The sequence below is a fragment of the Anas platyrhynchos genome, chromosome 4 (assembly GCF_047663525.1).
Source record: "Anas platyrhynchos isolate ZD024472 breed Pekin duck chromosome 4, IASCAAS_PekinDuck_T2T, whole genome shotgun sequence".
Taxonomy (NCBI): Eukaryota; Metazoa; Chordata; class Aves; order Anseriformes; family Anatidae; genus Anas; species Anas platyrhynchos.
In genome coordinates, this window is record NC_092590.1 from 43,112,969 (window position 1) to 43,136,107 (window position 23,139).

The 23,139-nt window shown below is 34.6% G+C and overlaps 1 long non-coding RNA gene across 2 annotated transcripts in view; it reads right to left on the reverse strand.

Annotated features, from left to right (window-relative positions):
- LOC106016292 (uncharacterized) overlaps positions 1-20,402 on the reverse strand; it is a 51,870-nt gene extending 31,468 nt beyond the window's left edge. The window contains exons 1-4 of one of the 2 annotated variants that reach the window (XR_011809108.1): positions 20,313-20,402; positions 18,974-19,025; positions 16,825-16,889; positions 8,788-8,818 (exon numbers count right to left, since the gene is read on the reverse strand). This is a non-coding gene — a long non-coding RNA (uncharacterized lncRNA). Of the gene's footprint in view, positions 1-8,787; positions 8,819-9,340; positions 9,462-16,824; positions 16,890-18,973; positions 19,026-20,312 lie in introns of those variants that run through there. The other variant, XR_002400981.4, reaches the window with a different exon arrangement.
- Between the last annotated feature and the right edge of the window lie 2,737 nt (positions 20,403-23,139).

A 23,139-nucleotide genomic window follows, 5' to 3' on the forward strand; every position in this document is an offset into this window, starting at 1 on the left:
TGTGCCAGTACTTGTTGGATTATTCTGGCAGTAAAATAATCAGCTACCCAATTTTCCTTACCAAGAGGAGAAGCTTGCAGGAAGGCAGTTCTAAAATTTTTAGGTTTAGTTGCGCACTACGTACAGTGGAGAAGCATTCCTTTGGTTTGCCATTTCTTTGTTTTGAGGTCAGTACTGGCTTTGGCAATCACAAAGGACTATTATGTTGCTCTGACTTCAGAAACCATTCTCCTCTACTGAGGCTGTTATGTTGCACCCACTACCATGGTATTTGAGGCCAACTGAACCAGCTGGGAGTATTAACTGCACAATTATTTGTGCAAGTCCGTTGCTGCAAACACAATCAATCATCATGCAAACGAAGAGTGTAATTCAGCAAAACACTCAAGGAAGCATATAGGTACAGAAAATTCTGACACATTTTGTGATATTCTTAAAATCTGGTCCATTATATGAAATAAAAAGCTTGCAATTCATTTGTGCCTGTACAAAAATTTCAGTGCAATCTCTTTGATACATATGCTATGCATGCCACAGGAAGGAAAAAGTGACAAATAATTGAATATACTGGAGAAAAACAAAATAAAACAAAACTCTTTTACCTTATTCCTATTTCTTTGCTCAACATATTTTGTTAGGTCACAAAGACATAAAAATCCATGTCATTAAGAAAAAACATTTATAAAAAACATGCAAAAATGAAGTAATACCAGTATCCATTCCAGCTGAACTTGTAACTTTTCTTAATTTCATATCCTTAACTGCTGATCACAGACAACTGTTTTTCAGAAATAAAATTGTTATACTCAGAGAAACTAAAATAGAACAAATCCAGTAATACACTTCCTTTGTCAGGTTCATATTGTTTGTCTTTAACATCTCCTAGACTTTAGAGTAAGAGATAATATGTCTAGTATTTCCATCATCTCTACCCTGAGTAACAAAAAAAAACCTGCTCTGCTACTCAGCTCAGATTCTAATTATCCCATCTCCAAGGTTAATTTCAATGTGGAGCTGTAAATAGATTAATACACTGTGTTCAAATAAAGAAAACATTTACAGAAAAATCACCATATGGACACTATTTAGACAGATGATCTAATTATCATAATGCCCAATGAACTGATGCAGGAAAGGTTTTAGAGCAGGATGCTTCTTTCTGGACTTTGCCCTCCCATCTTGTACTACAGTAGAGATGATGATATTCTCTGAAACCCCATGACTGTTACGTTCTGACTTTACATGATAAAATTAGTCATTTGTAATATGCAAAAGGTGTTCTTTAACTATAAACAAGCTGTAAGACCCAAGGAAAGTTGCTTTAAATAGTGGGAAAAATAAGACTACTAATGAAGACTGAAGAGGTAATTCTGTAAAATAAGCTGTTTTAAGAGAAAAAGAAGGAGAATTATTCTAATATTACAAGTTACAGCCAGATGTGTGTCAATATGCCTGTTTTACAAGTAATCATTTTAAGGTCTGGAACTAAATTGTGTCTACATTTCTTTTGAGCCTTTCTTTGCCCCACTTCATATTCTCATAGAATTTACTTGTGGCTTAACCTTCTTACACAGACAACACAAAATATGTGATAGCTAGTTAGTTATTTTTAGTCAGGCTAAAACATACTGATCTCTGGGAAACATGACTGTTTGCTATTTGTACAATTCAAAAGCTGTTTTTATCACCACAATGCAATAAATCGTAAGAAAACACCTCGTAGTTCAGTTAATAATATAACCTTAATACACAAAGAATTAATATGTAAACATCCACAGTGCCCTTTTCCTTACAGTATTTTTTCAGTATACCCCATTTGTGCACAACCAGCTTAACTGTTATTAAAGTGTTAGTGACATATCATGGCTAAGAGAGATCTAAGTATCAATTTGAATAACATTAAAGCGATGACTTCCCATTTTGAAGGAGACAGACACTACTTAATGATGTATGTATACAGATCAGCAGCATAGAGCCTAGAGCTTTCTTGAAGGTTCTTCTTAAACAGTACTGAGGCATTAAGCCTTTAGATTTCCTACCAAGCTCATTGAGCTTGGAACTGAGTTTATATCATTTAACGTCTCTTAGTGATTGCTGGACCATTAATCAAAGCACTTCAGCCAGAATACACAAACCACGGGTGCAATAACATTAGGTGATGACAGGAAATGTCAACTCACTATCTACCTTAAGTTACTTCTGTTTGACAGTGACCAATATCTGTGGTGGGTTCTGTGTTCAAACACTCAGCTAACCTCTTTCTTGTCTTTTGGCTCTGAATTCCTTGTTTCTGTTGTGTATCACAACCTTAAGCATAATTACAGCCCTGCCCCAAAATATGCAGCTGTACAGAATATATTGCAGTAAAAAATCTGGAAGATATTAAGAGCTATATAATAGCTTCCAGTAACAAATAATGTGTATTCTCTTGATCATTGTACACTCTCCTTTTTAACCCTAGCAACTATATAAAGTATCCATCTTAGCAGTAATAAATAAAGAGAATCTCAGTCAGAAGTAGAATCTCCTTGACTTCTGGAGTACTCCAGAGTATGAGTGGAGATCTATGGGTGGAAATAACTATCCTCAGAAGAACAAACTTTTAAGTTAGATAAAGATACTGCAGAGTAATTAAATGAGTCATCATGAACAATATGTTCACCTCTCTTTTTGGAATTGTAAAGATAAAGATGTAAAGTGAATATTTGTTTTTGCTTAGCATAATTCCTTTCAGTATCATCAGCAATCTTCAGATGCAACCTGTGACAACATGTGAGGAAAACTATACACTTTATTATGACTTCAGTTGTTTAAAACCCAGAAGGCACTGCAATTAATGATTTTAAAGTATATTACAGTATTTTGAAGAACAATGTGTATCATTAAGAAAACATTACATGCAAAAATAGAACTATCTTCAAGTTAAGCCATCATGCATCTTGGATCTTTGGGGTTAGTCCAAAGCCTTTACAGTGAATGTTACCCACATCACTGATTTTGATGAGAGCTAGGCTAGACTATAGAGCTTTGATTCATTACAGCACTGTAGCTCATGACGCCATAGTTCAATGAGACTAGTCATTTGTTAAATGCTAAGCACATGCTCAAGTGTTTTTTTGGATTAATGCCTGTATGCAGAATGGCTCTACATGAGCTGTATCTGCCAAAAGAGAATGAAAGCAAGTAAAATAAATGGTGGGAAAGGCACATCTGTCTGCTTTATATGTATATATAGCAGTTTTATAAAATAAATAAATAAATAATAAATAAAAATAAAAATAAAAATAAAAACTATCTTCATGCCCAAGAAAGGTATCAAGATCAACCCATATGACAAACAGCAGTCAAATTTTCATCACAGAGCAAAAGTGACATAATGCAATAAAGCTTTTACTACAAAAAAAGGGATTCCACCATTGAGGAATTTTAGGCTACACAGCATTTTCTAAATGGTCTTAAAAAGTAAAACAGGTGGATGTGCAGAAGAAAAAAAAAATCTGCTTTCTATATGTTAACATATGGTTCCACCTCTTAAGAGTTTTTTCCTACAATATATGATTATGGAAAAAAAAAAATAACATCTCTACAGTTTTGTAGCAACTCTGTTTTGTATGTACAGTTTTTTGTTTGTTTTTTAATAACAAAAATTAATGCTACAGTAAAAGCAGATATTATTCGTAAATGAAAATATTTTTCATCTTTTTCAAACATTCCTACATATGGTCAGTTTATTATATGTTTTAACTTTAATTTACATCCATAACTGCTGTTTTCATACAGAAAAAGCTTTATTGGTTGGACAAGTTATTTGCTTTTAAAAATAAGATGTAGAGGTTCTTTGAGATGTTCAGATTTTATATAATAACTAAAAAGAGAATGAAACATTGGCAAGAGATGCACAAAATTGCCTTCATTTTTGTTCTCACATTTGCCAGCTTGCTATGTCCTTTGCAGAGATCATTGTACCAAAATGCTATTTCACATGTTAAGATGATTCACAGTAGGGAAGCACATTCTTGTATTATTTTCATCAAAAGGAGCTTATATTTCTTTTGCCCATCTGAATATTACTATTAGACCACTAATTTACACTTTGGTAAAAGGGTCAGGAGTATTCATTTTTTGATGACTTGACACTAGCTTGAAAAGAATTTTTAGTAGCTCTTGTAATTTGCCACTGTAGATTCCAGTGACTTTGAATTATATATATTTTATAAAACAAAACTCTGGAAGAATTAATATTTCAAGGTGTTAAGTCTTTTGTATTTAGGAATAGTCTCTATTACTGTAATAAAAATAGAGAGTCTTATATCTCAGTGACAGCCCCTTGGTATACTTGGTATTCAATACTTAATTAAAATTGAAATTAAAACAGTAATGCTTGTTATGTTAGCATTCAATAGGACACAGACTTTTATGGTAAGGTATCATTCAAGACTGCTTCTCCACCCAGAATAACTGGAAACTTTCTCAGGAAGACCACAGTGCCTTTCCAAAAAACTTCCCAAGTTCTATAGATAAGTACCATGATACATGAATCAGTTTGTTGAATTTGGATAATGTGTCAGCAAGAAACCTATTTGATCAGAAGCTCTTATAAAATAAGAGCATAATGATCACAGTTGCTGAATTAATGGGCAGCACTTGGATGATAGTGATTGGTCATCTGTAGTCCAGCCCAAGCAAACAGAAGAACTTTGTAAATATATGCTGTGTGTTAAGGAGACTGTACCACATAAAAGTGCCATATGTGTTGGCAGTGAGGATAGAATAAAATATATTTTTTTCATATCACATTGACATGAGGTCATATTTTCTACCCATGCAAATTGTCCTAGTTGCACTGACCATAATGAAAGCACAGACACTTTGCAACTACTGCAGATGATATGACCCGTATATTAGTTAATTGTAATGAATGTATATAATCCAAATGGGGACAATACCATAACTGGGAATTGGCAAGCCTTCTGTTTGTTTCATTCAGGTAATTACAGAAGAGTTGTAAGATAGCATTCATATCTTCTGCTCTTTTCAGAGTTCTTTCACATGTGAAGAGCTTAATGATACAGTTATCATTTTTATTGCATCCAATGCTTATTTGTATTGCTAAGTGACATACAAGATTTTCTGTTCAGGGTTCATTGAGGTTTTACAATGTTTGGGCTTGTTCTCCAATGAGTTTTCTTCTCCCTCTTCTAAAAGCAAGACTGAAGGAGAATGAAGATTGGGGGGGAAAAAAAAAAAAGTGATTCTTAATCAAAATCACAGGATAAACTCACAAGCATATATTTTACTAGCTGAGAAACAATTATCAGAAGAAAACACAGCCAAGGAAGTGAAAGAGGTTCCTGAGGTAACCAAAAAGTATTTATCACCAAAAATGAAGAGGACTTGCTGCTTAAAGTAAAAGTAGCAGGAACTGAGCACAATTTGGAAGCATAAAAACTTGGAAGCTCGTGCCATGCCAGTTCCTTACCCACACTATGTCTGAAACAAGGAGTGCAGGGCCATTTCTCTGTTTGGACAAGTGTTTCTTCTGCCCCTATGTCTGTGTACTGTATGACTCCCACACACAGGCAACAAAAAAGGGACAGATCTGCAAAATGCTTTTGCTATATCCCAATCTTGACAGCAAGGTCCAGGGAGCCCACAATGGTAACGTGTGCTGTCTGCACAGGTTAATTTCGTCTTGTGGCAGCACAAATCATGATCAGTCTGAGGAAGAAACTGCACACCTCAGATCTAACCTGGCCTCCCTAGCAAAAGTTCCAGTTCTCAAAATGGTACCATACAGGTTGCTATTTTACATCATGTCCGGTCAGGTGGGGAGAATTTCTTTCCCCATGTTTCCAAATGAATTTAGAACTGAATCAGCTGATACATGTTTTCTTCTTTTAAATGATTTGTTATAAAACACAAGGGCTGCCAAAGCCTCTAGGCTAGACTTCCTCAGTTATAAAACTGGTTTTGATCACTTTAAAAGGAAAAGATGGAGCCAGGGCAGGGGATGGGGGAGTGGGGGCAGAGCCAGGTTTCACAGCATACACCTGCCTAATATTGTGATTATTCTTCTGCTTCTGGTTCTCCTCTGGTTCATTTAAATGACCTCTTCAGTTCCATCTCAGTGGTTCATTTCTCACAGTCCCTGCTTTTCTTTCCTGATTTACCTGTCAGTATCTCCAGCTTTGTCTTGCTTTAGCCTAAACCAACTCCTCGCGTTATTCCTCTTCCCTCACCACCCACTCACCCCAATACACAGATTAACCCTTTGACCGTAATTCTAGTGATTGGCCCATGGAGAAACAATGGAACATATTGACTGCTGAATATGAGTCATTTCTTTAATCTTGCTATTAGATCTGTACATTTGTTGACAATTGAATCCTTTTGCAATTCTCTGCTAAGACATTATATGCAATTAAAAAAGGGGACAGAATTACTTGGATGCTCTAGACGGTGACTGCAGGTGCCTCGGTTTCTTTTATTAGACTAAACTCTTCAGTGCTGAAGTGGGACTGGTTTGCCACTGTTGATAACATTACAGCTCAAGAGGAAATGTTACTGTGAGGCTGATGGTATTCAAAAAGATAAATACTTTCTGGAAGAAGTGGTAGACCATAGCTGGAGCTTATACAGATGCAATAAGGGTAGTATACAGGCAAATTTTACCCCATTTCTAAACTTGAAAGAAGTGTAAAGCCTGAATTGTACTCCATGCATTCAATGTATCAGACATATCCCTCTGTGTACATCCTGTGGCACAGGGAGTAGAAATCTGTGAAAAGCCACTCATAGCTCATTTTGGGACAGTGTAAATGTTGAAGAGAATAAAGATGTATCTCACATACCCAAAGGCATTCATTTCTTGCCTTTGACTGACCAATGGCAATTCACCAGGATTACCACATGTAGACCAGAAATCTATAAACATGCAGTGTATCAAGACAGCATCACAAAAGTTTTTGTGGGAAATTTCAGCCCCAAAGTTGCAAGTTGCAACCACTGTAAAAAAGAAGACTCCTCAGAAATACTCAGCAGTATGACACAGTGCACAATCTTAAGTAAGAAGTTTAGTGACTATTCTGGAAGAAGTCAGGTATGCCTATGCCTGATGGCATTTTTTTGGCAAATTTACTTGTATTTCTGCATTGAGATAAATGGCAGAAGATCAGGTAAAAGATTTATAGGAATTTATACCTATAAATGGTATAAATGACCCTGACGTGGTCTTACATAATCAAAGACAAATGGAGCCAGAAAGATGTTAGTCTATCTGATAGAGGTATGTAATTAAAGAATTGCTGAAAGCACTCAAAATAAATATTGCTGTATAAGGGTTAACATTAAACTGTTATCTTACCTGACACGTAATAAACCATTTTTACTATTAACCTTATTTGAGACTTTACAACTTTTTTGACCCTGTAATCTTTAACTTTTCCAAATTCCACCTTTCTTAAAAGGTAGCACTGAAGTAATCAAAGATCTGTTTCAAATCTCTAACAGTCCCATTCATTTCCTCTACTGCATATTATGCCTGTTTCTTTACAGCGTGAACTTAGCAGGGGATAATCTTGTTATCCTGTAGACAATCCTATTTCCTGGGTATGCTCTCTTCAGTACAATCTTACCAATAACCCTGTTAAGGATCACCTTACTCTCACCTTTGGTCCATTTTAAGTGAATCATATAAAGTCTACAGCTCCACTCTAGAGAGCTATAACGGCTGTTCAGCAGCTGAAATATTTCGCTAAACTACTCTCAAACCTTTGAACCCCTGCCTTACAATAAGCTATTGTTATAGATGCTAATTAAGTAATATATTTTGAAGGAAGGAGTTGGAAATGGGTATGAGTGAAACAGGAATTACCACAAAAGCAAAAGATGAATGGTCAATTTACCTGCAGCAGGAGGCAATGCTAGATATTCCATTAAGAGACATTAAACTTCTTGGCTAATTATAAGAAGCAGGTGAAGAAGGAAATTTCTAAGCGAGCTCAATGGGACATTGATTAAACCAAAAAACTAAGAACTCCATCCACAGTGCAGGTGAAGTATTTAATTTTAAGTAAGAAGAGTGACTCTCTTTTATTCAGCTGGACTCCACAAAAGCTTTAATAGATTAGTGTGAAAGTATTCACCCTGTTAAAACTTCAAATAGGAATACCATTTATTTCAGCCCTGTATTTCTTTTATATAAGTTTAAAAAAAAAATAATAAAATCAAAAGCAGTTTTCTCTTACAAACTATGTCATCAAACTCCTCTACATATGCAGAGATATCACCTTGCTCCATTAATCCTTAAAATTCTTATTTTTTGTTGCTCGTATTTATACAGAATCTCTACATTGTATTTTACTCTGAAGGTATTAAAAAGGCACTAAAAATATAATGCCCCTTTCTTTTACACTTGGCCACTGCACAAACATTGAAAAATATATCCAGTAGATAGCACTACAGGGGGTTCCAGATATATTGATTTTCTATGACATTTTGTTTAACTATGGTACATTAAATCAATTATTCAGGAGCTGAATTACTGAATGAAAGAAAAAGCAGTCATTATATATTTAAGTTATAAAATAATATGTATGGAGTACTTAAACCTATCTATCATTAATTATCTGCAAATTTTAGAAAATTTCTCACATGTTGTCTCCTAAATTTCAAAAACTAATTTCAAATTCAAGACATTATATCCTTCTGTTTTGCAGGATAAAAGATCTACTTTGGAGTGACTTTCTTTTTTACATCTTAAATTACAAAAGAAAAGCAAATACGTACCTTGCCTAAAGTATCTCTGAAGTATGGGCAACTGAAAAACAGATGAGTATAGGTTAATTAATTTCCTTAGATGAAATGTCAAAAAAGTGAATACTATCTTGTAGAAACAAGAATGCACTCACAAAAAAAAAAAAAAACATCAATAAATTCACTCTATGAACAGGAATAATGTCCATTTTAGTGTCAGTTCTACATTAAATTATAATTACTTTTCTCTTCTAGACTTGTTTTAAATTATGGGTATGACTAAGTTAGGACTAACTCACTCAGGTGAGTTAGGATACACAGGCATCATCCTCTCTTGAATATGTGTAGACAGATTCTTTCCTGGGCCACAAACTCAGCTGTAGTGCAGGAAACACACACACAGACATGCACTCTGAAAACAGAGGCTGGCTTGCTTCCTTCTCCCCTCTTCAGTAAATGTTACTGTGATTTTTTATCTCCTTCACCTCTTTCAGTCACAAGAAGCTGGGTTAGATGAAACATTTTAACTGGCAAGTCTTTTTAAGCCACTTCATCCTACATTAAACAACTTAGAGAGCATTCCTACCTGAATGCTCTGCCAGCACTTCTGAAGAAATGATGTTCTCTGGCAGGGAAATGGAGAGTAAGTGACCTCTGGAGCTGATCACCTGCACCTGGAAGAGGATGTCTACTCCCAGCCATCTGAGACTAGTTGCAGTTTTACCTTATGGCTTTGCATATGCTCTGCTTATGCAGAGTGTTTGTACACCCTTCTGCTAGGCACTGTGAAAACATAGTCCCTGCCACGGGTCCCATGAGCTAAGCCCTACTAAAAATCTGATATTCAAAATGGTTATACTACAAAAAATAGTGTAGTACATTATTAAATAATACAGTATCGTGTTTTTCCATAGAAAATTTCCCATCACCAAAATACAAGAAACGAGTAATAATTGAAATACATCCTAGAAACAGGACATTTTTATTATGATCTCAGACGTAATTCCTCACTGATCATTCTCAGCATTAATTCTTGATTTTTATTTATTTAATGAAAAAAGACATGCTACCTATTTAAATTTTGTCAGTTTAAGCTCATTTATTGAAAAACTTTACAGTTACACAATGGTGAAGCACTGCTGTTGATGCCAGCTTTATTCTCTACAAGACCTTAGAAAATTGCAAATAAAATAGCACAAGAAATTGAACACTGCACAAAATCAGGAGAAAGTGACGGGGTACCCTAACCCTCCTTATGCCTCAAAACAAACAAAAACAAACAAACAACAAACCTTGTTGGAAAATAAGAAACACTAGTCTTACTAGTACAATGCAGTTTCTAGTTGCTTAAAATCAGGTACAAACAAAGGGCTTAGTATTGGGTAAAAGAAACAGGCTGCTCCGTAGAATTGTAATAAAGCAATGCAACCACTGCAAAAATAAAAAACCAGGACAGCACTACATAGCCTGTACCTTTATTTTCACTGGAAGCTCCCGAGAGGACTGAAATTAGATTAATTCTTTTGAATTAAACAATTCTCTCAGTGAGAGTGTTATGCTTAGTAAAGAAAACTGCTCTGAGAAGCCACATATTCCCCTATTTTTCTGTTTTACCAGTTCTGGTTGTTTGCTGCCTTAAATATTACAAGTTTTATTAATGTGAGATTTTTTTCAGCTTGAATACATTTAGATAATCCCGTCAGGAATCTCACGAAGACCCAAATTAGACAGACTAAAAACACATAACTTCCTTTATTCTAATTGAGTGAATATGCCGACCATGAACAAATCACATTCTGGCAAACTATTAGCTTGACAGAAATACTAATGTTTTTTGAGGGAGACTTCCAAAATAGAATGACTTTGATGATGATGATTCAGTCTCTGTCCTTATTAAATGAAAACAGCACATATTTCTCTCTTATTTCTCTGAGAGATGCATTTTAATTTTATCTTTTGTCCCCTGGAAGTCACTCAGAATTACAATTTACACTATCCACAGAAATGTAAATAGCAGAAATCTGTTACTCACAAAAGCAAAGTTCTACATCTTGACATTTTATTCCAGTTTACATTGAAAAACTCCTGGACAATGGTTCAGCAACACTAGCTTTTAAATGCTCAGAATCTGGGACTTCCTACATTGGAAGACATAAAGCAGACTTATAGATTGAAAGAAGACAGATTATTAATTACAGAAATGAGGAAAGATGGATGACTAAATAACTTATTATGGATATCAGACTGGTATAGAAAACAAGAACTGACGCTTGAACCCAGTGACAGTGTAGTTGTGATGGTGAGACCAATTATCCGTGTGGGTTGAGAAGATATGCATTAGATTTAACATTTTAAAAATTGTTAATTTATTAAAGGTATTCAAATGTTGAGTTTTTTTATTTCTAGAAAAAATAGTAACAGAAATATCTACTACTTAAGGAAATGATATCCCTGCCTCTTACCACAATGTTTGCCCTCGTTAGACATACTATTTGTTAGTGCAGCTTTGTCTAAAATGTATTCTTACTAAGGACTGATTGATCCATAAAGATACCCAAAGCATGGTAGTTCCTCTTTTTTGCTACTAAAGTGTTCACTGTGGACCTCATATTCATTAGAGGAGATGCAATGAGGATGTTATCCTCATTATAGAAAACTGTCTTGCTAAGCCATGTGGTTTAGTATTTCTGTTTTACAACTTCTAGCTATTTGCTACCACAAATGTTGCAATTACTTTTTTTTTTTTTTTTTTTTTTTTTTCCAGCTTGAACACATTTGGATAACCCTGTCAAGAATCTGATTTAAGTAGCCTATCATATCTCATTAAAATACTTGTTGTGGCCAGTTTATATGCCAATAATGTGTCTATGGATCATATCTGCAATGGTTCATTAAGTAAGCATCTGATTACTTACGTTATATGCTGTTATTAATCTACTCCTATTTCTTTTTCATCTATTGCTGTTGCAATTAGTGGATAAAAGACAAATTTTAAAACACACAAAATTGGATGCAAAACACATTTCTAAACAATGGCCCAGTTTTCGTGAACTTACCACAGAAGGGCACCAGATAAGGTGAGAGGTATGTTACAGGGAACTGGAAGAAAGAGGGCTACATATAATGCTGGGAAATATGAGCTAGTAGGAGACAAAGTCCTGGCAGTCATCACTGGGTGATAAATGGATTGTGCTAGAGACTGAAATACTCCAAGTGCAAAACACAGGTCTAGCAGAGATCCTGAGAGCACCACATCACTGCTACCTCACCAGAGACCTGCAGCCTAAGGAAAACAGTTAAAGCTTTATGGCAACTTCAAGAAGGTCACAGCAGCAGTGATGATACTTCAAGAAAATATGTATAAGCAACAAAGGGTACCAATAACTAAAATGGTAGTTGTAAGCTCTAGGATACCTGTCTTGTCAGATTCTGACCCCACAGAAGAGAAAAATACCTTTACTTGTGAGCATGTCTGACAAGCCAGGAAGCCAAAAGCCACACCTTGTTGACAAAAGAGTTATGACAGACTGATAAATAAGAGAGAAAAGAGCAAGACTGTAATACTGTTTGTTTCTTCAGTTATCTGTCATATGTCAAGTACACTGACTTTTTTTTTTCCTGCTTTTTAAATGACCGGGCAGACGGGCACATACTCAAGGAAATGGCAAATTCTTTAACAGAAGTAAAATAGCATTAACCCCATAGACATGTAGCAATTTTAAATGAATTGCCTATGAGAAGCAGAACCATAGTATATATATCTATTTTGAATATAACAGAGATAAAAGGTTTGTTCATGTAAAAATTCAACATTGCAGTTTTCTTCTGAATGAAAAAAGAGCAGTATTACTGAAAGGTTTTCTGTTGTTTTTATCTGTGGGACCCTAGGAACAGTAACTTATCATTACACAAGCAATTCAATTAAAGTAATCTTTAGAGATTTAATAACTATTTTCTGTAATGATCATAACTGTGCAAGAAGAAGATACGAAGTGTTCAGTTTTATTGCAATATTTTACACTCTGCTTCACTCTGCTGCCCCACTAATTTATAAGCTGTATGTTCAAGATTGAAGAAAGAAGCAAACTCAATTACAAACTATGTAGCACAAGGGATATTCTGTTTTATATTTATTCTGGTCTAATTCAAAATATAGAAAATGAGTTTTATATTCTTAACACACCACACTAATCATTTCGGGACCAGAAAATGCTATTCTGTGTAAAGGCACAGAATAGATTTAGTCCTGTATAGGTCTTAGTGGAAGCAGTTGCAGGATCAGCAACCCACAAAGGCAGCCTGAAAAGAGCCTACGCATGGAAACTGTGCTCTCCAAGAAACTAATGCCAATATACAGAGTATTACAGCCAAAGGAAGACTCTGGGCTGGCAGACTCCTGTCATTCATATAAAAATCACTCTCCATAAGAAAGAAGGTATATATTCACATCAGCTGCAGCTGTCTACAGTTAGTGGCCAGTCCAGAGACAACTGTTCTCTGTATGTTCATGTGTTTTCCCTTATAACTAGGTATTTGACCCCAGACTAGCTACACGGTTAGTACTCATTCATACAGAAAATTAAATGACACAGCCCAGCTAACATTTTCACCTTCCAATGAAGCAATGCTAGCTAGTATTTTGTCTTTCCCCCCTTTCCTGCTGTCCCCTTCTCTTTTCACCCTCTTACTTTCCTTGTAGCTCCTTATCTTCTCTTGTATCCTGTTTCTCTACTGTTTTAATTTTCAGCCTTCACTTTCTTTCATTCCCATGTCTATTATCTTCCTCCTCTTTCTCTGTCAGTACTTCTAAAATGTTTTTCCAGATGTCTTGTGACATTGCTGACTGATGAACTTGTGCTAAATGGCCATCCCAATCAGATCAACCAGCATATCCTTCCTCATTAATTAATGAAATTATTTAATATTCATTATTAATATGCTTTAACTTTTTGTTAGCCTTGAAGTGGTAAGGCAGTTGGACTTGATGATGACAGTAAAGCCCTTCCAACTAAACTATTCCATTCCATTCAATTCTATTCTACTTCTTTCTTCCACTTTCAAGATCTGCCCTAAGAACTCCTGGAAACAAGTGAAGATTTACTATGGGACAAAAGCATCCCATGGCCTATCGGTGACCTCTGAAGTCGTATCAGCTTACTTTTAAGAAATACCACAAAGGTAGCTACATAGAGTCTGTGCTACTCAGTGGCCTTAGAAAAAGTATCTCCCATCCCTAGAAGGGAGGAATCCATTGCAGGAAGGAATGCTAAAGAGAAGTATTCAGAATTTATTCAGAGAGCAGAAAGCTCAAAAGGCTTGAATTCTGTAAAATATTTCAAAGCCAATTCCTACATACTGTTCTATGCAGCTGTGAGCAGGAGCAGAAGATACAAAAGTATGATGCACTCATCAACTCCCTTCTGAGAATGACAATATCAGACAGTTCTGAGAGGGATTATCAATAAAAGCTTTTGATGTGACCCCTGTTGCTTGGAGCTCACTTAAGTGTCTCACTTTCACTCAATTTAAAAAAAAGGATAGATTAGAATTAGCACTAGATACAAGAACTGACCATAGTGAAGGACATTCAAAATTTCTGAATGCCTGCCACACAAGAAATAGATATAACTTGGAGAGGAGATGACAGAAAAGAGAGATGAGAGAAAAAAAAAAAAAAAAAAAAAAAGACTGCTCACTATCTAGGAGGCATGAAACACTCTAACATAGAGTAGGCTCAAAACATACAAAACATAGCTATTTCATCAGGTAGGATGTATTACACTGTGGAACTCAATTCTATAAAACACTGTTAAGCGTTGACAGAGATTAAAAAAGTGATTAGACAAAATAATGCAATGATTATCTAGGTAAGGGTGTTTCATGCAACAGTATCCCTTCTGACCCAAGAGAATCTATGACATTCTATGAGCATTTCTATTTGCTTGCCTTGTCCTTATAGTCTTCCATAAGCCTCCCTAGCACCTACTAGTTACTGTAAGAAACAGAATAGCCTAAAAGGCCATTGATCGCATGTGCTGTTCTCATGCTTTGAAATTCAATGAAATTAACTCAATGTTTTATGCATTTTAGATTAATGCACTTCTTATATAGCAAAACAAGTGCCCTGAATAGTTAATAGCTCAGTGTTATCTTCCTGATTCCTGTATCATCTTTTCTGAATGGATAGTTTGGAGCACAAAGATATCCTATGCACAGATCTCCCACGCCAGCATCTGATGAAAGCATGTGCATAACATAAAATCCAGGTTGATTTGGAGTCAATATCAAACTGCTGATTGTTACTTTCCACTTTAGAGATATGATGGTGCATGTTTTGCAAAGGAGTTATATTTTAGATTCCTCATGCTTAGGCCCAAAAGAGGAATGGTCTGAAAACCTATAAAAATAATAATTCTACCATCCAGAAGAGGACAATGGTATCAAGGAAACTCTTAAGGCATGGATATAATCTCATAACACCAGGAAATAAGTATAATGCAATTCATATAATTCCCATATCATTCCTGAAAGATGACAAAACACAAAACAGCAGCAAGGAAATCTGAGGTTTTTAGATCTTACTAAAGTTGTCTTTTCCCATAAAGAATCCTTCAAACAGGTTGGTAAACAGCAAATAGTTCTTCTGAAGGTACACCTTCATTTCACATACAAGAAACTGGCAATCTCCCAAAAGCAGGGTTACTATTATTGTACTGCTTCCCTCACTTCTGAAAAATAAAAATCCAGACTGAAAACCGGGCTAGGAATCAAAAAGGTGCTGAAAACAACAGGGAGTAACCCCATCTGATTGGGAAACAAAAGACATTGCATTTTTCCTCCTCAGACCAAAGGCACAGAAATCTCCATGTTGTGTTTGAGCAGCAGAGTTGATTTCTTTCAGAAGTTTCCCAAGTGACTCAGCTGTTTCTATAAATGTGTATACAGTCCACAGAGATGTGTGACATCATGAAAACAGACAAAATAACAGAAATGAACCAGGAAGCAAAGCAAACAAAAGCTCCATACTAAATCAAAAATGCATCCCATTTATCTTCATCAAGTTTGCCAAACTCAGGTTCTGACACTCCTACATGAATACACAATAAAACACTGCTCCTAATATTGCCACCTCTAAAGGATTAGATCTTCAATCTTTTTAGTGTTCTTTAACGATTCATCTACATAACGTATTTTGTCATTTAATATTTTGTTTACATTTGTGATCAAGTTATATAATGCATACATCAAGTTGCACAGCCTGCTGATTCTTCATTGACTTATGTACATATTTTTCTAGTCAAATTGTTATGCATATGGTAGATCCATTTGCATATTTTAACAATCGGGGTGCATAATTTATTACCTTGTTTTGCGTATTTTAGTAACAAAGATCTGTGTCTTGTTAATCCATTTCTTCTTTTAAAGTTTCAACTGAATGCACCTTCCAGGATGAGCTACTGTATACACATTAACTGGTAAAATTTTGCAGAGCTTTACCAGGTTGCATACTGTAGAAGCTGGATTGCCTCTTGCGTGTTTGCTGAGCTTCATACCTCACCATCTGAACATACTTTGCCAACGGAGATTTCCAGTTATCATGAAGATTCCAATGCTTTACTACCCAAATACATATTCAATTTAAATTATATGTTTCTGGTGAAGATACATACTTTGTAAAACTAGATTTTGCAAAAAAATTAAGTGCTATCTCATAGATTTATATGATCACAGAATATTCCTCATTGCTGCTTTCATTCGCTTATTAGAAATAGATTCTACCATCTATAACTCTATAGAGATCAATATACATTTGATTTTCAGAGCCTATTTCTTTTTTAATACATGGAAGAACATTTGTCCTGTAAGGTCCAGTGGTAAGTGTACTTTTCTTTCAGAGAAAACATACTGCAAACTATCACAGTGAGATCACCACAAAACACATTTTCTCGTAACATGCATCTGGAAACAGGCTATCATGAGACACTTTTATAGTAGTACCTTTCCCCAGAACATGAAAAACAAACAAGCAAACAAATTTGAAGTCTGAGTATCTTAACTTGCAATACTCACGGAAAAGAAAGATGTTTCTGATTGCGATTCAGCCTCTTTCCAGGACAATTTCAGTCTTCTATATGCTTAAGTCAAGTATGAATAGAAACAGAAAACTCAATTGAAAAACTGGAAGTTGAAAAAGTTGTGTGAGTATATTCACAACGCAATCCTAGATTACTAAATTCATACCATTGTTCTTTATACAACAAAATTGATTACTTTATCAAGTATGCAATAACAACTCTTGGAAGCATCAATATTTGCAAAACTTCTGAAATTCTAGAAAAGTATTCTCTCCCTAAAATCCCCCAAATTGAAGAATACAACAACTGTTCTGATAGGAGCAAAATCATGACATGATTATCCAAGCAAAGGAATATGACTACTGATGTTAGAAGTGGTTATTTTTTGTTTCTGTTTTTCAGTCATAATGGAACAGCATATATATGATGCAAGGAAAACAGGAACTCAAAAATATGCATGAATGAAGAAAGAACAACTGGCTTTTTTTTTCTTTCCTTTTTTTTTTTTTCCCAATTTCACAGCATTCAGTCAGGTATTACAGCTGCAGTAGCCTGAAAGGTACCGTGATTAAGTTTGATCACATGAACAGAAATCACCATCTAACCTTCAGCCTATGCTGCCAGTTCTTTAACTGTCTCTATTTCCAAAACTATTAAACAAATAGGTGTAGTAATACATTGTGGCATTCATCTTTATAGTTAAGAATAAGTAGGCATAAAAAATCTTTTTCAGTGTAAATTGCCTCTGGTTCAAGAGCATATAGTTCATGCAAAAACTGATCATGCCAGCATATCCGTTACCAGCCACATCCAATGCTTGACTGAACCTTAACTGGTGTAAGTGTAAATACACATTACTCACTACAGAAAACAAATATTAGCATATAGGTTAAATGAACTTTGAGAGACAGCTCTTGACAGAACGCCTGTGCTCTTACCTTTATTTAGCATGTGTTGTCTGTTATTAGTCTACTGAAGAGCTAAAGATCAGTAAGGCTACAGAAGATAAAACTCCAATAACCCAAGTTGACATGCATCACAGGAAATAGAAAAGAATAATAAAAGAGTAAATCTTTTAAAAGCTTGTCAATATTCTCACGACTGTTTCTCCAAAATCTATGCAACCCTGAGTCAGGTGTTTTTCCAATTTCTTTTATGCCACAACACCAGCTTCAAATAGAGAAGCAAACGTCCTTGTGACAATGTCAAAATCACACAGACCATGACTGAATAGATGGCATTACAATTCATGTATTTTTTGTGTTATTTTTAATTGGATGATGCTCAGATGATACATGATGCTGAAGTGCCAGCCTTTCATTAATTAGACATATATATCTTTCTCTAAAGTATTTTGTCTATACATTGAGAGGGCTATTAAGTCTCTTCAACAGCCCACTACATAATTACATGTTGAGGGGAGAGAAACAGAGAAAGTGTTCCGTCAAGGATTATGTTCATGCTCTTAAAACTCACCCCAAGCCAATAAAGGAGGAGTGCTAGGAAGAGGAGGGTGTAAACCTAACAAGCCTTCTGGAAAGTAGAAATGGGATTATTAAATGTAAATGGAATTCCATTTTTAGCATGTGGTCAGTGATGTATGAGCTCAGAACTGAACTCATACTGTGTGAAAAATAGGAATGGCTGGAAATCAGCTGCGCTACCAAATGGAAAATCTCGGAAGAAAGCACAAATATTGCTCAGCTCAGCAGTTTTACATAAGCAAGAAAACATCTCTTCTTTTAGCAACTTGCATCCATTTTGCTCAACCTAGCAGTACATACCAAATTTTTGAATTCTTATACTGCTTGGCAAAAGAAATCAGAAATTTCAGTAATTACAACATCTTTAAACTGTTTAGTACGTATTGCTTGAAGGAGAAAAAGTAGAAATCTAACTCAATGAAAGCATGTAAACTCTGAAGATTCAGAAAAAGGAAAATAATAAAAAAAAAAAGTTAGGGATGTCTACTGTTAAGCACAGAATCATTTAGAATTCCATGTTCGATTCTTCAAAGAATCTCCTAAGTTATTTGATGAGCAACTTGAGGTCAGGTCATTCAAACGAATCTCGTTAATGAGCATAGGTAAATAAATAGGCTAAAAGTCATGCATTTATATAAGTACTCTAATGCAAAGTATTACCTTCTATACACAATGTGGCATCCAGTAGAGATGCAGTCAGACTAGGAAAAATCTGAAATAGTTAAAGATCAGATTTGTTTAGAAATTATCTTTCATTTTATTACTGTATAAACTGAATTCTTTATCAGTAAAATATAACATTAGAAAAAATCTCAGCCCAACCAGAGGACACTATATCAAGAAATTATACATATTTGTAATTTATACTACATTGTAGTATGTTGTGCATTTCACTGTACAAAGTTAATAACAATCTGGGGCTTCTCGGCTTTCCTTTTATCTCCCTTTATGAAATTTTGTATGTTTTCCTAGTTCACTTCTCTGTAGCCCATCCATGTTTTCCTCTCTTCAATAATTTAATTCCTGCCTTCATGACTGAAGCACGACTATGTTTCTCATTAGAGGGAGTCTATTTTTTTTAACTTTCCTTTTGTTACAGATTCATGAAATGCCTTTTGAAATTTTTAAAGAAACACACTTGAACAGATTAAAAGCAGAGGAAAATGAACAGTAATGAGCTCATTTTCAGAGAAAAGAACTCATTAGCATGCAGACTTTTTGATTTCTGTCAACAACAACAAAAAAAGGGGTCCTGAGTGCAGTTCCTTGTGTTCTTATTGGGGGTTGGAGGGAAGAGTGGAAGACAGGGGATGAAAAGCCTTTAATAAATATTTCTTTTTAATGAAAGAACATTTTATAGCTGAAAACACAGTTCAGAGGTGAATTAGGGGAAGCAGTTCTACCAGTGTTTTGAGTTTTTTTTTTTTTTATTCTTCTTTTTTTTCCTATCCTCTTGTTTTCTGAATCTTTTTGGAAGAGTGATATATGTGGTTTCATTACCACCTGGGAAAAAATTGAGATGAAGCTAGTGTTTTCATTCAGTATCTGTAAAACTCATGATCTCTCAAAAATGTCATTAGTCTGTTACTTATGATTAGCAACGTGTCTAGTGCTGAGATTCGTTATCTGAGATGCAAGGGAAACAGACTCAAGTGCCTGTCCAAAATAGATTGATTTTGGGTAGCTCCTTTTCTTCATTTAGATGAGACATTATATCTTGGATTAAGGAAAGATTACCGGTCAAAACTGTTTGAAAACATACATTTTTACAAATTGAAAATAAAGATGAAAAAGGAAAAGGATGCAAATAGTTTTAATGAAACATTTTTCAGCAACAGTCCCTTGTGGTGATATATTTCCAACCATCTGTAGTCTGAACTATGCTACTTAAACCTCGCATTGAAGATCAGTCTTCAGAGTTACAACTCTGAAGCCATGTACAATCTACAGTCACAGCATTTTTATGAGAGAAAAATGCTGAATCTTATTTCCCACTTACATGTATTCACACTGGTGAAAACCAGGAATTACCTGTTGGCAAAAAAAAAAAACGTGACCAAATTATCTCTAAATAAATTCTTAAAATAAAATTTTAAGCATTTATTAAATAATTTATTTAAGAATTATTTAAGAATTTATTAATAAGATTCCTCACATATCAGAAAAAGAACAATGTAACTTCCTCCCCCCAGCTAATGAGTGAATAAGAAATATACCTTGGAATCAGATTATTGGTCAAATACCTTTCAATTGTATGTAAAGTCTCTTATTGGTTTCAAGGAATCTGGAGTCAAGCTCAGATAATGTATATATTCATGAAGCAGTATCATGAACAAGCCATGGGCCTCAGAACCTCAGAGTACATAGGCCTGAGGAAGAGTACATAGGCCTTACAGAAAGAAAGATTATTCTCAAGCATATGAAAAAGCAGCATTTTTTTCTCTCATTTGTGCCTGCATAACCTGTATTAGACCATACAAACTACTTCAAAATTTATGCTTCTAACGCAGATTGTTAAAATCACTGAAAAAAAAAATAAATTGAATCCCAAGAACGGATAATGCATGCCTCATCCGTCTACACCATGCACTAATTGGCATTCATGTAGTCTATTCTCTTCAGCATCTTAAAATACAATTATTTCATTTGCCATTTTTTCTCCTTTTAGCAAAGCTGTGTCCTAGGAGGAACAGTACAGATCAATTACCTTGTTTTTATTCTTCTTTATAGTCAGATATTTTACTGATTATTCAGTATTATACACAGCTTAAAAATACTGTTGGATGTATGGTCTATATTGGCGTGTGATAAACTTGGCCATTTTTTCTTTTCTTAAAAAACATGTAGCAGATTTTTCCAAAACAGATGTTACTCCCTACCAAAAAAAAAAAAAAATCACTTTACAAAAACTATTTTGTTAACTTTGCTCTCAGTATTTAAGCATACAACTAAATAATTTATAAAAATCCATAAAATAGAAAATTAATGTAAAGTTCAACTAGGCTAACAGAAAAAAGGATGAACTGTGATACTGGAAATCACTGGAAATTTCTCCAATTCTACACTACAGAGTGTTTTACTTAAGACATTTTAATGCTAAATGTGATTTTTATTTATTTATTTTTTATTAATTTTTATTTATCTATTTATTTTCAAAAAGCTGTATTTGAATGTATTCTATCCATACAAATTCTTCATATCATTCTATGAGTAAGTGAAAGACATGAGTGAACAGGACTACATATTAGTTTTCAAAGTAAAACAAAGATTAATATTTTAATAAATATCCTGAATACTGTTCTATCATTATATCAGTCTTCAACAGAAAGATTAGTACTAAAGTGAAAACAGGATTTTTAGGGTTTTATCCCAATCACACCAGCCTGAAGGACAGCAAGGAGGAATACAATTTTACTATGTATTTCATAATCTATACACTCATTTGCTGAATACTTCATTTTATCTTCCTCATTCTCATAAGGAACACTTAATGTAAAATAAAAGGCTTTCCATTTAGTAAGAAAAAAGTTAAGAACCCCAAACTGAAGTAACATCTCTTAGTCCACTGAGGTCAGTATTCTTTTACAAAACAGTTTATTTTCAGAAACTTCTAATTGCTTATTCAAGAATACATCATTTTGTTTCTCCACTGTTCTAATTTTAAAATACATGATTCCTGTGAAGCCCTCCAACTATGTAACTAGTTGGAGGGTTTCTGAATCTGAATAGTTCTGCATGTTTGTTTCAAACCACAATTTTGCAGGAATCCTTTGTGTTAATATAAGCAGCTCAATACAGTAAATTTTGTAAATGTGTCTTTTTACATTGTTCTAGTAACAGAGGTATTTGAAGAACTTTCAAAATATATCTTCAGTTTTGACATGTTACGTAAATAGATACTGCATACTAACACACTTTCATTGACAGTGATATCGCAACTACTTCAGCAATCAAAATATGCTTTATGAAACGCTAAAATAAAAACAATATCAAGTTCCCTTAAAAATAGATGGTGAGTCCTTCTAGGCTCTACCTCGTTCATTTAATGTCACAAAAAGCAGAATTCAGCACTTCAGCCAAGACAAGCAAAATCAAGCTTGTAAATTCTTGCTTCCAGTAACCAGAGCAGTTTACATGTACTGGGGAGATACAGGATAGCAGCTAATGAACAGAGGTCTTCAGAGTTTGGAAAGAAAAAATCAAACACAACATTCTGCGGTGAGATGGGAGGCAAATAGGTAGCATAAGAAGTGGATTTCAGCTTTTCAATTTGCAGATTACCTGTACATTTTCCAGACATGAAATTAACCTCCCTCTATGACATATTTTAGCATATGAAAACCCTTGGGCTTTTTCAGTTACCTTTTGCTTGCTTCTCAGGAACTGTCCTTGAATTAAAAACTAATGATTAATAACAAAGGAGATTTAGTCAAAACCCTTTTGATTTCCAATAGTCATGTGGAGTTTAGAAAACAAAGCAACTATGGATAGAAGCATAGGTTGCTAAACAGTGTTAGGAAGAAATAATAATTAAAAATGATTGTTTATGTGGATATGTTCAGATGCCTTAATTGTGAGAAATACAAAAAACAAAAGAACTAGATCTATCCACTTAAGAACCAGCCCCTCACTTTTTTTTCTTTTTTCTTTTTTTTTCTTATGATTTTAAAAGTGTGGATGACCTTGCTAAAGTTAAACAAGAACATGAAAACTGCAAATGAAGTGGCTGGAATGAAACTATTGCAAGTGCATCTTATGGGACCAAGGAGTCCTGACCTAATCTTTAATCTTTTACACAAAATGAGTCTGATCTTCAACTTGCTGCC